The sequence below is a fragment of the Onychostruthus taczanowskii genome, unplaced genomic scaffold, assembly GCF_017590055.1.
Source record: "Onychostruthus taczanowskii isolate IOZ18803 unplaced genomic scaffold, ASM1759005v1 scaffold144, whole genome shotgun sequence".
Lineage (NCBI taxonomy): Eukaryota > Metazoa > Chordata > Aves > Passeriformes > Passeridae > Onychostruthus > Onychostruthus taczanowskii.
Window position 1 is genome coordinate 519,622 of NW_024498619.1, and position 12,206 is coordinate 531,827.

Below are 12,206 nucleotides of genomic sequence, written 5' to 3' on the forward strand. Positions count from 1 at the left end.
GATCCTCCCTGGAATGAGGATCAAACCCTCCCTGGAGTGAGGGTGAATTCCTCCCTGGAATTAGGATCAAACCCTCCCTGGAGTGAGGGTGGACCCCTCCCTGGCATGAGGGTGAATCCCTCGCTGGACGGAGGCTGCAGCTCCCTGGATTGTCGGGCTGACAGAGGGATGGGCACACACAGCCCGAGCTCCCAGCCCTGGCTGGTGGATGAGGAATTCCCGGCCCCAGGTGCCTCTGGAGCCTGGTGGGAGCTGGCCCTGCTCCACCACCCCTGCCAGGAGCTTTGGGGATGTGTTTCGGCACGGCTGCTGCTGGCTGATGGAGTTTAAGTGGAATTTGATGCAGTTGGAGCGGCCCCAGCTGTGGGAATAGATTTCTGCAGCAGTGCAGGGGTGACCAGGGCACTGCCAGGCATTTGATTTCCTTGGATTCGCTTGGCTTGTGCTGCTGTCAGCTGTAAACAAGCCAGGAGACAAATACAGGATCTGATCCTTCCAAACAGATGCGGGATGCTGGGCTGGAAGAGGGATTTTGGCAGGGATGGGCGGTGGGCATCGCCTGGAATGTGATGAGATTATGGCTCTGGAATTGTGAGAATTGCACATTTTACAGAAGCACTTCCAGGCTGATTATCCAGAGCAGCTGGGGCTGCCCTGCATCCCTGGCAGTGCCCAAGGCCAGGCTGGACTCTGGGGCTGGAGCACCTGGGACAGTGGGAGGAGCAGGGAAGAGGAAATGGGTGGGCTCTAAGGTCCCTCCCAAGCCAAAGCATTCCATGATTTTGTGATTACTCTTGGGTTTATTATGAATTCAGGCAAGAATTCACCAGTGAGGAGCTGCCCGTGCTCCCACAGGGCTGGGACTTGGCTGTGCTTTCCCTGGAGCTGTGGGATTGTCTGGGACAAACCCAGCACTGTTTGTGGCTCTTGCTCCCCCTCAGCTCACAGACCTGCACTCGTTAAGGGTTGGCTCTCATGGCTGACTTTTCTTCAGCCCCATCATTAATGAAATCAGAATAAATTTATTTAACTAAGCTGAGGTTTGGGAAATTAAATAAAAATTATTTTCTTTACAGTCAAGGTGTGTGTGGGGGATATTCCTCAGAGGCTGGAGCATATCTGGATTTTTTTATATTTGGGACTGAGCATTCCACATGTCCTTGCTTTCCTTGGATCACTGGTGTGGCTCTGGCTCAGTTTTGGAAACATTCTGGAATTGTTTAGGATTACCTGGCTTTCTTCACTGTGGGCCCCAGTCAAACCCCTCCATTTGCAGGTTGATTTTATTCTTTCCCATATTTCATTTAATGGTTCTGCCTCACTTTCTGTAGGAAATGAGAAGGGAGGCCAATATTTGCCATGAATGAAAATGGAAATTCATAAGTCAACAGCCAGGGCCAGCCCTCCCTCTCTGTTACACAAACCCAGCAGGGATTGCTTTGTTTAAACCACCGAGGGCTGAACCTCTCTGATTTTGTGTTTATTTTAATAAGAGCATTTGATGGCTGTGGGTGGCTACTTCTCAGAGCACACGTGTCAGGCCTGGCAGGTTTGCTTTCTGTGAGGATGGTTTTGGGCTGGATTCACCTCAGCCCTTTATTCTGCAGGAAAAAGAACGCTGGGCTTCTGCCAAAGGGCTTTTTTCAGCACTTAGGGGATGGAAATGGATGGGAAACGCGGGTTTTCATTCACCAGCCTTCTGCAGCATGGGCCCTGATTTAGCTTTTCCCAGGCAATAGGATGGAGGGGTCCCTGGGGTGATGCAGAAATGCAGCACTGGGAGCTGCTGAGCAGTGCTGGATGCAGAGGTCACTGGGAGCTGCTGGAAAGTGCTGGATGGAGAGGTCACTGGGGTGATGCAGAAATGCAGCACTGGGAGCTGCTGGGCAGTGCTGGATGGAGGGGTCACTGGGGTGATGCAGAAATGCAGCACTGGGAGCTGCTGGCAGTGCTGGATGGAGGGGTCCCTGGGGTGATGCAGAAATGCAGCACTGGGAGCTGCTGGCAGTGCTGATGTCCCACGGGACAGCCCCAACCCACCGGGGAGGGAAGGGGAAATCAAAGCCCCTCTCTCTGCCTTGGCACAGCCCCTGCTGCTAACGGGATTGCTCGGGGCTGTTTCGTTCTCTGCCCCCGTCTCTGCTAGTGAAAGTCACTCTTGGTCACGGTTTGTGCATTTTCTCCGGGGTACAAAGGGGTGATCCCGGCGGGGCCGAGGCAGAGCAGAACTGCTGAGCTGCTGCAGAGCCCCGAGGGATGGGGAATCAGCAGGGAGCAGCACGGAGTGAGGGAGCTCCTTCCAGAGTGAGGGAAGCAATTCCAGACACAGCTCCTGTGCTGCTGTGGCTCTGAATCCCACCCACACACTGCCTCAGCTGGTGGGATTTCCCCATTTCCCATTTCCTTATTTCCTTATTTCCCCATTTCCCCTTTCCCTATTTCCTTATTTCCCCATTTCCCATTTCCCCATTTCCCTATTCCCCATTTCCCTGCCCAGGAGGGGCTCCCAGGGAGTGTGGAGCACTCTGCAAGCAAAGGCAAGGCCAGGCTGGATGGGTTTGGAGCAGCCTGGGACAGTGGGATTTAGGGTCCCCCCAAAGCCCTGGCTGGGATTTAGGGTCCCTCCAAACCCAGCCCAGTCTGGGATTCTAAAATGAAGAAGGAGCAGCTTTGGAATATTGAATTGTTTGGGCACTGGCCACGTGACCTGTGGAATTCCAGCATCACCTTGGAATGGATGGTGGGCAGAGGTTAATTTTATTTTATTTTATTTTATTTTATTTTATTTTATTTTATATTTTATTTTATTTTTTTCTGTTTTCAAACCTCTGAGCCAGGCCGTGCCACTGGCCACTGTCACCTCCCTGGAGAGCTGCCCTTGGTGTGCCAGGCAGGGATCAGCCTGGACAGAGAAGGGGGAAATGGCTCTTTTCCCCTCAGCTGTGCAAACAGTGCCCATTTTCCCTGTCCTGATCTGCAGTTTTCCCCGGAGGTGGCTCCCAGGAATGCCTTTGCCTGGTTTCTCCCTTTCCCAGCGCTGCCCTGCAGAGGTGGAGCTGCCTCCTCCCCACCCCACCCTGCCCCACTCGTTGCTTTTTCTGGTGAGATAAAGATTTTAAGCAAACCTCCCCTCCAGATCGTGTCCCTCCCTCGGCAGCCAGGGAGCTGTGAGCCATCCAGGGCTGGAGGGAGCCATAAACACAGTGAGATTATTGTATTTATTCCAACTGCACTGCTCCCAGCTCAGCACAAAGCCAGCGCTGCCTCATAATTCCTAATAAATCACCTCAAACCACACTTTCATCACTTATCTGCCAGTATTTTTATTTTCTGGGCTATTTTTGGCTCTCATCTCTGCTGCCCCATTCAGGTGTTATGGTGTGCTGGCTGCTCAGCGCTGAGCTGGGTGTTTGGGGTTTATTTACTTATTCCTCGAGGTTGGTGAGGGGGTGCTGCCCCAGAGTGCCAGGGAAGGGATGCTGTGGGCTGGGGAGCAGGAGCTCCGAGCCAGGTGTGCCCAGGGCACTGCCCTGCACAGAATCCCTCCCCAGTGAGACAGGGATTCACCCCAGCAAGGTGCCCCGGGACTGGAAGGGTTGTGCTCAGCGTGGGGCCATGCCCACCTCGGCTCCCCGATGGAAAACGGGAGGGAAAATGCCAAACTCTGCCAGGGCAGGGGGAGAACCGACGGCTGCAGGATCTCAGAGACCAGCTGTGCTTGGATTGTGGGGTTCTGCAGCACCCCAGCCCTGCCTGCAGGGCAGGAGGGGTTGGGATGGGAAACTGGGGAGAAATCCCTCCCTGGCAGGGTGGGATGGGGTTCCAGAGCAGCTGGGGCTGCCCCTGGATCCCTGCAGGGCCCAAGGCCAGGCTGGAGCAGCCTGGGATGGTGGGAGGTGTCCCTGGAGGGGATTTAAGGTCCTTCCAACCCAAGCTACTCCGGGGTGATTCCATGTTCTGCCCTTGCCCCACTCTTTCACTCAGGTCGTGGTGGGATGTGTCTCACAGCTCTGGCTCCACCAGGCACAGCCCATTTGTAAAAGAACATTTCATTCACAGGTGATGCCACTGGACCATATTTGGGCAGCATATCTCAAATATATTCCAGATATCCTGACTATATTCCAGATATCCTGAATATCTTTGGCCATCCAGACCATTCCAGTGCCAATATCAGAAAAACACAGGTTCTTACCCTCAGCCCCTTGGGTTATCCCAGCATCACTCACATCACCTTTTTATCCTACTGCATTTGAAAACCGGCTGGTGGAGAAGAGCTCCTGCAATCCATTGCCATTTTCCTGGCAGTGGGTGCTGGATTCCAGGTGCCAGAGCTGACAGGGCAAGTGGCAGGAGCCTCCCACGCAGCACTCACTGTCACCACAGCCACCCACAGCTGCCACGGGATCCCGCTGAGCAGGGGGAGCAACTCGCTGTGAAACAAACCCTTCACCTGGGGATGGGGGAGCAGGGCAGGAGCAGGGCTTGCCAGCTCTGAGCTCCACGTCTGGGACCTGCCTGAGGAGAAAGCAGGGCTGAGCTGGGGCAGCTGCTGCTTGTGGCAGCTCCTGGGCTGTGGTATACTCTCCTGGGCTGTGATATACCCTGCTGGATGTGACAGATCCCCTGCTGGGTGTGATATACTCTCCTGAGTGTGACAGATACCCTCTGGGTGTGATAGATACCCTGCTGGGTGTGATAGATACACTGCTGGGCTGTGATATACCCTCCTGGGCTGTGATATACCCTGCTGGGTGTGACAGATCCCCTGCTGGGTGTGATATACCCTGCTGGGCTGTGATTCTTCCATGAGATGGTTTTGATTTTGGGAAGGAGGAGGGCTGGCAAGGCTTCCTCAGGGAGACACAGGAATTCCACAGGGCCCAAAAAACCTGAGATTTTCATGGGGGCACCTGCTGCAGCCCCCTGGAAGGTCACTGGGATGGTCACATTTCACTGGGCAGCTCCTCTCTGTCTCGGTGTGAGAGATTTCTAAAGTTAATTACGAAATTTTTGCCATTAAATATTCAGCAACACTTATTTTTGAGTACCTCCGGTTTAATTTAGGTTCCTTGAAATTTTAATATCTGACTTTAATATTTAATACTGCCCTGAGACGGGTGTAGGAATTTAAAGTCTGTGCTTTGAATGGAAGGAATCTTGGATTTCTGTATGGAAAAGGCTGAGATGGAGGGTTGAGGAAAGGGTCTGCCTTGAAAGGACCCAGCTCTTCCTTCTCTCATCCTGCACATGTGTATTTTATGTGGAGGGGCACTGTAGGGCTCACTCCGCTCTAATTAAGGCCTCTCATTTATTAAAATCTCTTTAACACGTTTGCGGCACAGCACCAAAAACGAGAAGGATTATGATAATTTTTAAGGTTGTTTTTTTCTTTTGGGAGGGGGATTAGCTGCCCAATTAACACACACCATTAATTTGGGAGCCGCACTTGAAGTGAAACAAGTACCACAGGATTTGCAGAATTATTTAAGAATCTACATTGGAGTCAGAAAGCACAAAAGCCCTTGGAAAAGTCTCGTGAGCTGCTGGGGTGAAGTGCTCAAAGGCTGCAGGGAGCCTGGAGCTGGCTGAGCCCGGGATTAAGGGTTCAGGGTAAGGACGGGGTGTGAGGCTCCCTGGAGAGCTCTGCTCAGCCAGAGGGAAAGGAAAACCCTGGAGGGTGTGGGGCTGGGCTGGGGGCTGCTGCCAAAGAGCCACAGCAGGAGTGACATGGGACAGCGGCAGGGCAGGGCTGGCAGAGGCTGTGGGGTCAATCTATGGGGCCAATCTATGGGGCAGGGGATGTGTGGGGCAGGAATGGGGTGAGGAGATCTACAGGGTCAATCTGTGGGGCAGGAGTGGGGTGAGGACATCTACAGGGTCAATCTGTGGGGCAGGAATGGGGTGAGGAGATCTACAGGGTCAATCTGTGGGGCAGGAGTGGTGTGAGGAGATCTACAGGGTCAATCTGTGGGGCAGGAATGGGGTGAGGACATCTACAGGGTCAATCTGTGGGGCAGGAAATCTGTGGGGCAGGGAAATCTATGGGCCAGGAGTGTGATCTATGGGGGATGGAGGCTGGAGGAGCAGCTTGGGCCAGTCCTGCTGCTGCCCCTTCCTGGTGCCAGGGCTCCCATGGCCACCTTCATGCACTCACATCTTCCCCCCCAGCTTCTGCTGCCCATTTCCAGCGCTTTTGCTGTCCCCAGGGCTGTCCCCTCCCCATGGCTCAGGCACTCCTTGTGACAAGGAGATGCACTCGTGTCAGGTGTGGGAATCCCTGGGGTGGTGTGAGCCCTGGCAGTGTCTGCAGGCTGCACTCAGGGCGCTCCTGGGGGTGACCAGCCTCTGCTCTGGGGTCAGGGACAGGAGGGCAGCAGGGGCTGGGGGTGACCAGCCTCTGCTCCAGGATCATGGACAGGAGGGCAGCAGGGGCTGGGGGTGACCAGCCTCTGCTCCAGGATCAGGGACAGGAGGGCAGCAAGGGTTGGGGGTGACCAGCCTCTGCTCCAGGATCAGGGACAGGAGGGCAGCAGGGGCTGGGGGTAACCAGCCTCTGCTCCAGGATCAGGGACAGGAGGGCAGCAAGGGCTGGGGGTGACCAGCCTCTGCTCTGGGGTCAGGGACAGGAGGGCAGCAGGGGCTGGGGGTGACCAGCCTCTGCTCCAGGGTCAGGGACAGGAGGGCAGCAGGGGCTGGGGGTGACCAGCCTCTGCTCCAGGAGGGCAGCAAGGGCTGGGGCTGGGCCAGGGCGCGTTGAGCTCGGATACTGGGAAAGATTTCATGGAAGTGCCAGGCGTTGGCACAGGGCAGTGGTGAGTGCCCATCCCTGTGGGGGTTAAAGCCCTGAGCATGTGGCACTGGGGACACGGGGCAGTGGTGGCCTGGGCAGGGCTGGGCATGGCTGCGTTTGGGAATCTCCCAGGGCTTTCCCAGCCTGATCCATGATTCCATGTGATGCACCCCATTCACTGCAAAGGGGAAGAGGCTGGGTGTCAGCTCTGATGGCACTGGTGCTGTTTAAATCCTGTAGCTGCTGTAGATCCCTTCCAGGGAAATACCCCACTCCATTCCACTCCATTCCATTCCATTCCATTCCATTCCATTTCATTCCATTCCATCCCATTCCATCCCATCCCATGCCCCTTTTTCTGGGAATGCCCATCCTGCAGAGCCACCCTGCTGCTCCCCAGGGGCTGTGGCTGCTCCTGCACAGCAGGCTCCAGGGGCACAAGGGTGAGCCTGGCTTGGAAAGCTCAGACAATGTGATTTTACAGCAGAACTGGAGGCAAAGCCTGTCCTTTGTCCCGTGGCCCTTTGCTGCAGTGCTCCTGCATGGGGAATTGTCCCTGTGGGAAGAGGCAGCTCAGGAAAGGGAAGTGGGGAGCGGGAGCAATTCAGGCTTGAAGAAGTGACAAAGAAGGGAAGAGTGCCGAGGCCTCTGATGGAAATTCATCAGCTCCCGGCTGAATAAGGAGCTGTGAATCTCTTTGAGTGCAACAGCTCTGCCAGCTTGCAAAGGAGCAGATGTGCTCACAAGATGGATAGTTGCAAATAGTCAAAATACTGTTTTTTTGGGCGGTTTTGTGCTTTAGTGATTATCTTTTTTCATCTAAAATAAATCCAGATTGTGCATAGGCTGGAAAACAAAATAACAATATTTGGAGAGTGGGAGTGTTTATTTAACAGGTGGCCTATTTAGCAAATGGTTTACTCCTACAAAAATAATATTCCTGCAGGATCCTGCAGCAGTGATTGGGAACATCTGAGAGCAGGAAGGCGTTTTGGGGGGTGATTGCTTCATGTGGGCTCGGGGTGGGCTGCTTTAATTAAGAACATCTGCAGGAGCACTTTGCTGAGTGCATTTGCATCTCTAATTGACTGGGAGGGGCTGCTGGGCCCTGGAGAGCCCCCCCTTCCCTGGGAACAGGGGACCCCAAGGATGGGTTTGTAAGGGACACGGGACAGTCCCTATAACAGGATGTTATCCCTGTTATTGCCAGGTATTTATCCCATGGAGGGAAGAAGCAGGGAGATGCCCTGGTGGAGAAGGGGAAGGGCAGGAGCTGAGCTGATCCCAGCGTTTTCCCTAAGGCTGTTTTTTTGGTGCAAGTCGCTCTTTGCCCCTCGATCACCAGCTCCAGCCTTGGGGTTTGCAGAAAACGTTGAGGGATTTTGGGAATTGGAGGGCTGTGCAGGACGATGGTGTCCCCATGCTGGGGCCAGGGACCTGCCCAGCTCCCCCCCAGCTGGGTCCTGCCCCAGAGCAAAGCTGTGCTCGGGTGTTCCCTGCAAGGCTGTGATCCCTGTGCTGGAACCTCAGCTGGGAGCTGTGCAATATGATAATTTGGGTGGCCAGGGGATGATGACACACAGACCTGGCTCCCTCCGAGGCCTGGCTTTTGTTTTCAGCTGGTGCCCCTTGACATTCAGCAAATACTAATGACTCCATCCTGTGGGGTTTTTTCACCTAAACCATAAATAACCCCTCCAGAGGCACTGTCCATCCCCCCTGGATGATCCTTGGGGTCCCTTCCAGCCCAAACCACTCCATTATTCCGTGGTAAAGCCGCTGGTACTGAGCAGCACCTGCTTTAGTGGGCTGTGGTTTGGTTTTGCTTGTCTGCCTCAGCTTGTGGAAAGAATTGTTTTCCAAAATATTTGTAGTCTATTGGAATATTAAAGCACTTGTCAGAACTCCCAGGTTTTTCCAGAGGCCTGAGCATTAAATTCAGGTAAAGTGACTTTGATGGCAGAGGTAATGAACACAAAAAAGTGATTATTAAATTAGAGCAGCCATAATTCTTGACATCCATTTGAGGTCTCCCCCAGTATTTATTTGCTTTGTCATTTGCAGCAGTGATGCTGTGATTTTGGGTGGGAGAGGATTAGAAATGGAGGAGGTTTTGGAATGGGGGAAAGGCTGGGTTGTTTTTTTGCCTGGGCTGGCCAAACCAGCCCTTGTGGAGGAGATCCTGGTGAAAGGGGCCGAGGAGCCAAACGGGAGGGGAAGAGCCTGGCAGCAATCCTGGCACCTTCCCCACATGGCAAAAGGATTCCTCTGCTCCAGCACCAGCTGGATGAGGAAGCAGGGAAGGGAATTGAATCCAGGATCACAGTTCTCAGAGAAATGAACACATGTGGAAGGCTCAGAGCAAGGTCCTGTGTGCTCCTCTCAGCTGAGAACAAAGCCCAGGCCTGCCGGGAAACCCTGTTCCCTCCATCCTCCGGGAAATCCTGCTCTCCTCTCTCCTGCTCTCCCTGGGAGTTGTCCTGGTGGCCTGGGGGAGCAGCTGCCAGAGCAGCCCTGCGTGTGCTGGACCGAGTCTGAGGAGTGCTCAGTGAAAAATCCCCTCCTCCTGTGTGTGCTGGACCGAGTCTGAGGAGTGCTCAGTGAAAAATCCCCTCCTCCTGTGTGTGCTGGACCGAGTCTGAGGAGTGCTCAGTGAAAAATCCCCTCCTCCTGCGTGTGCTGGACCCCATCTGAGGAGCACTCAGTGAAAATCCCCTCCTCCTGTGTGTGCTGGACCCCATCTCAGGAGTGCTCAGTAAAAATCCCCTCCTCCTGCGTGTGCTGGATCCCATCTCAGGAGTGCTCAGTGAAAATCCCCTCCTCCTGCGTGTGCTGGATCCCATCTCAGGAGTGCTCAGTGAAAATCCCCTCCTCCTGCGTGTGCTGGATCCCATCTCAGGAGTGCTCAGTGAAAATCCCCTCCTCCTGCGTGTGCTGGATCCCATCTCAGGAGTGCTCAGTGAAAATCCCCTCCTCCTGCGTGTGCTGGATCCCATCTCAGGAGTGCTCAGTGAAAATCCCCTCCTGTGTGTGTTGGACCCCATCTGAGAAGTGTTCAGTGAAAAATCCCCTCCTGTGTGTGTTGGACCCCATCCCAGGAGTGCTCAGTAAAAATCCCCTCCTGCGTGTGTTGGGCCCCATCTCAGGAGTGCTCAGTAAAAATCCCCTCCTGCGTGTGTTGGGCCCCATCTCAGGAGTGCTCAGTAAAAATCCCCTCCTGCGTGTGTTGGGCCCCATCTCAGGAGTGCTCAGTAAAAATCCCCTCCTGCGTGTGTTGGGCCCCATCTCAGGAGTGCTCAGTAAAAATCCCCTCCTGCGTGTGTTGGGCCCCATCTCAGGAGTGCTCAGTAAAAATCCCCTCCTGCGTGTGTTGGGCCCCATCTCAGGAGTGCTCAGTAAAAATCCCCTCCTCCTGCGTGTGCTGGATCCCATCTCAGGAGCACTCAGTAAAAATCCCCTCCTCCTGCGTGTGCTGGATCCCATCTCAGGAGTGCTCAGTAAAAATCCCCTCCTCCTGTGTGTGCTGGATCCCATCTCAGGAGTGCTCAGTAAAAATCCCCTCCTCCTGTGTGTGCTGGATCCCATCTCAGGAGTGCTCAGTAAAAATCCCCTCCTCCTGTGTGTGCTGGATCCCATCTCAGGAGTGCTCAGTAAAAATCCCCTCCTCCTGTGTGTGCTGGATCCCATCTCAGGAGTGCTCAGTAAAAATCCCCTCCTCCTGTGTGTGCTGGATCCCATCTCAGGAGTGCTCAGTGAAAATCCCCTCCTCCTGCTCGTGCCCATTAACCTTTGCTGGAGTGCTGATTCTGTGCTCCAGCAGAAGGTCAAAGCCCTCAGCTGCGGTTTTCCCGAGGAATTAAGTGTGTGATCTGCAATCTCGTGGAGAGAAATGCCGCAGCAGGAGCGCTCTTGGGGCCTTTCACTGCGCCCTGCTCTGAGGGGGGAGAGGGGCTTGGGGAGAGGGGCTTGAGGAGAGGGGCCCGCGGGATGATCAGTGCTGAAATGAACTCTGAAATGTGCCCTGACCAGGGGGACATCAGTGCTGAAATGCATCCCAACATGCGATCTAATCGTGGGCTCTGCAGGGAGCTGAGGGGGCTCACCAGGACGGCAGGGACCGGGCAAGGTCGGGAGCCTCTCCTGCTCCCTGGGACACGGGCTGTCCCTGTGTCACATCGGCTGTCCTTGTGACATCAGCCCTCCATGTGACATCAGCTGTCCCTGTGTGACAGCAGCTTCTCCCTGGGACATCAGCTGTCCCTGTGTCACATCGGCTGTCCTTGTGACATCAGCCCCTCTGTGTGACATCAGCTGTCCCTGTGTGACATCAGCCCCTCCGTGTGACATCAGCCCATCACTGTGACATCAGCTCATCACTGTGACATCAGCCGCTCTGTGTGACATCAGCCATTCCCCCTGACATCAACTGCTCCATGTGACATCAGACCTTCTCTGTGACATCAGCCATTTCCTCTGACACCAGCCATTTCCTCTGACACCAGCCATTCCGTGTGACACCAGCCTGTCCCTGTGACACCAGCCTGTCCCTGTGTGACACCAGCCTGTCCGTGTGACACCAGCCTGTCCCTGCCCGAGGGCGGCAGTTCGGCCGTGTCCAGCCTGGCCAGGGGAGCTGGGCTGAGCCCAGAGAACACCCCGGAGCTCTTGGGTCGGTTCAGGCTGAGCCGGGAGCCAGGGAAGAAGGTGGGAGCTCAGCCCTGGGAGCACCGGGGGGGGCCCTGCTGTTGTCTCCGTCTGATCCCTTTTTTAGGGTCCAGGGAAGGGGGTGGGAGCCCAGCCTGGGCTGCAGCCTGCTCCTGCTCTGCTCCTGCTCCCTGCCTTCCCCTTCCTCCTTCTGCCAAGAAGTAGGGATCAAGAGAAGGGAATGGAGAGAAGGGCACCAAGAGATGGGGACCAAGAAGTAGGGATCAAGAGACAGAGACCAAGAGACGGGAATGAAGAGACAGGGATAGAAACAGGGACCAAGGCTTCAGGAGCAGCACACAGGAAGGTGCCCTTTCCCATCGCACACTTGGTCTTTCTGCCCCTAGTAACACAAAGTGCAGGGGAGGATATGTGCACTTGTCCTGCTAAAAGTAATTTCTAAACGAGTCACAGGGATTTAGGATCCATAATTCTTGAAAAACGGACATTAAATCCTCTTTATACAGGAAACAGTGGCAACAAGAGCCATTGCTTCCCTGTCCCAGCCTCCCAGGCTCTGGTTTTAAACGTTTTTGGGGAGGGATTTGCAGTAATTTACTCCTAAGTTAATTTTTTTTTCCACTTATGGTAAAAAATGTGAAAAGGTCGAGGATAATGAAAGAGCAGTGAATTTGAAATCCTGTGGAAGAACAACTCAGTGCTTTTAGCAGCTCGCTTAAACGGGGGAGGAAAAGCAGTTCCTTCAAGG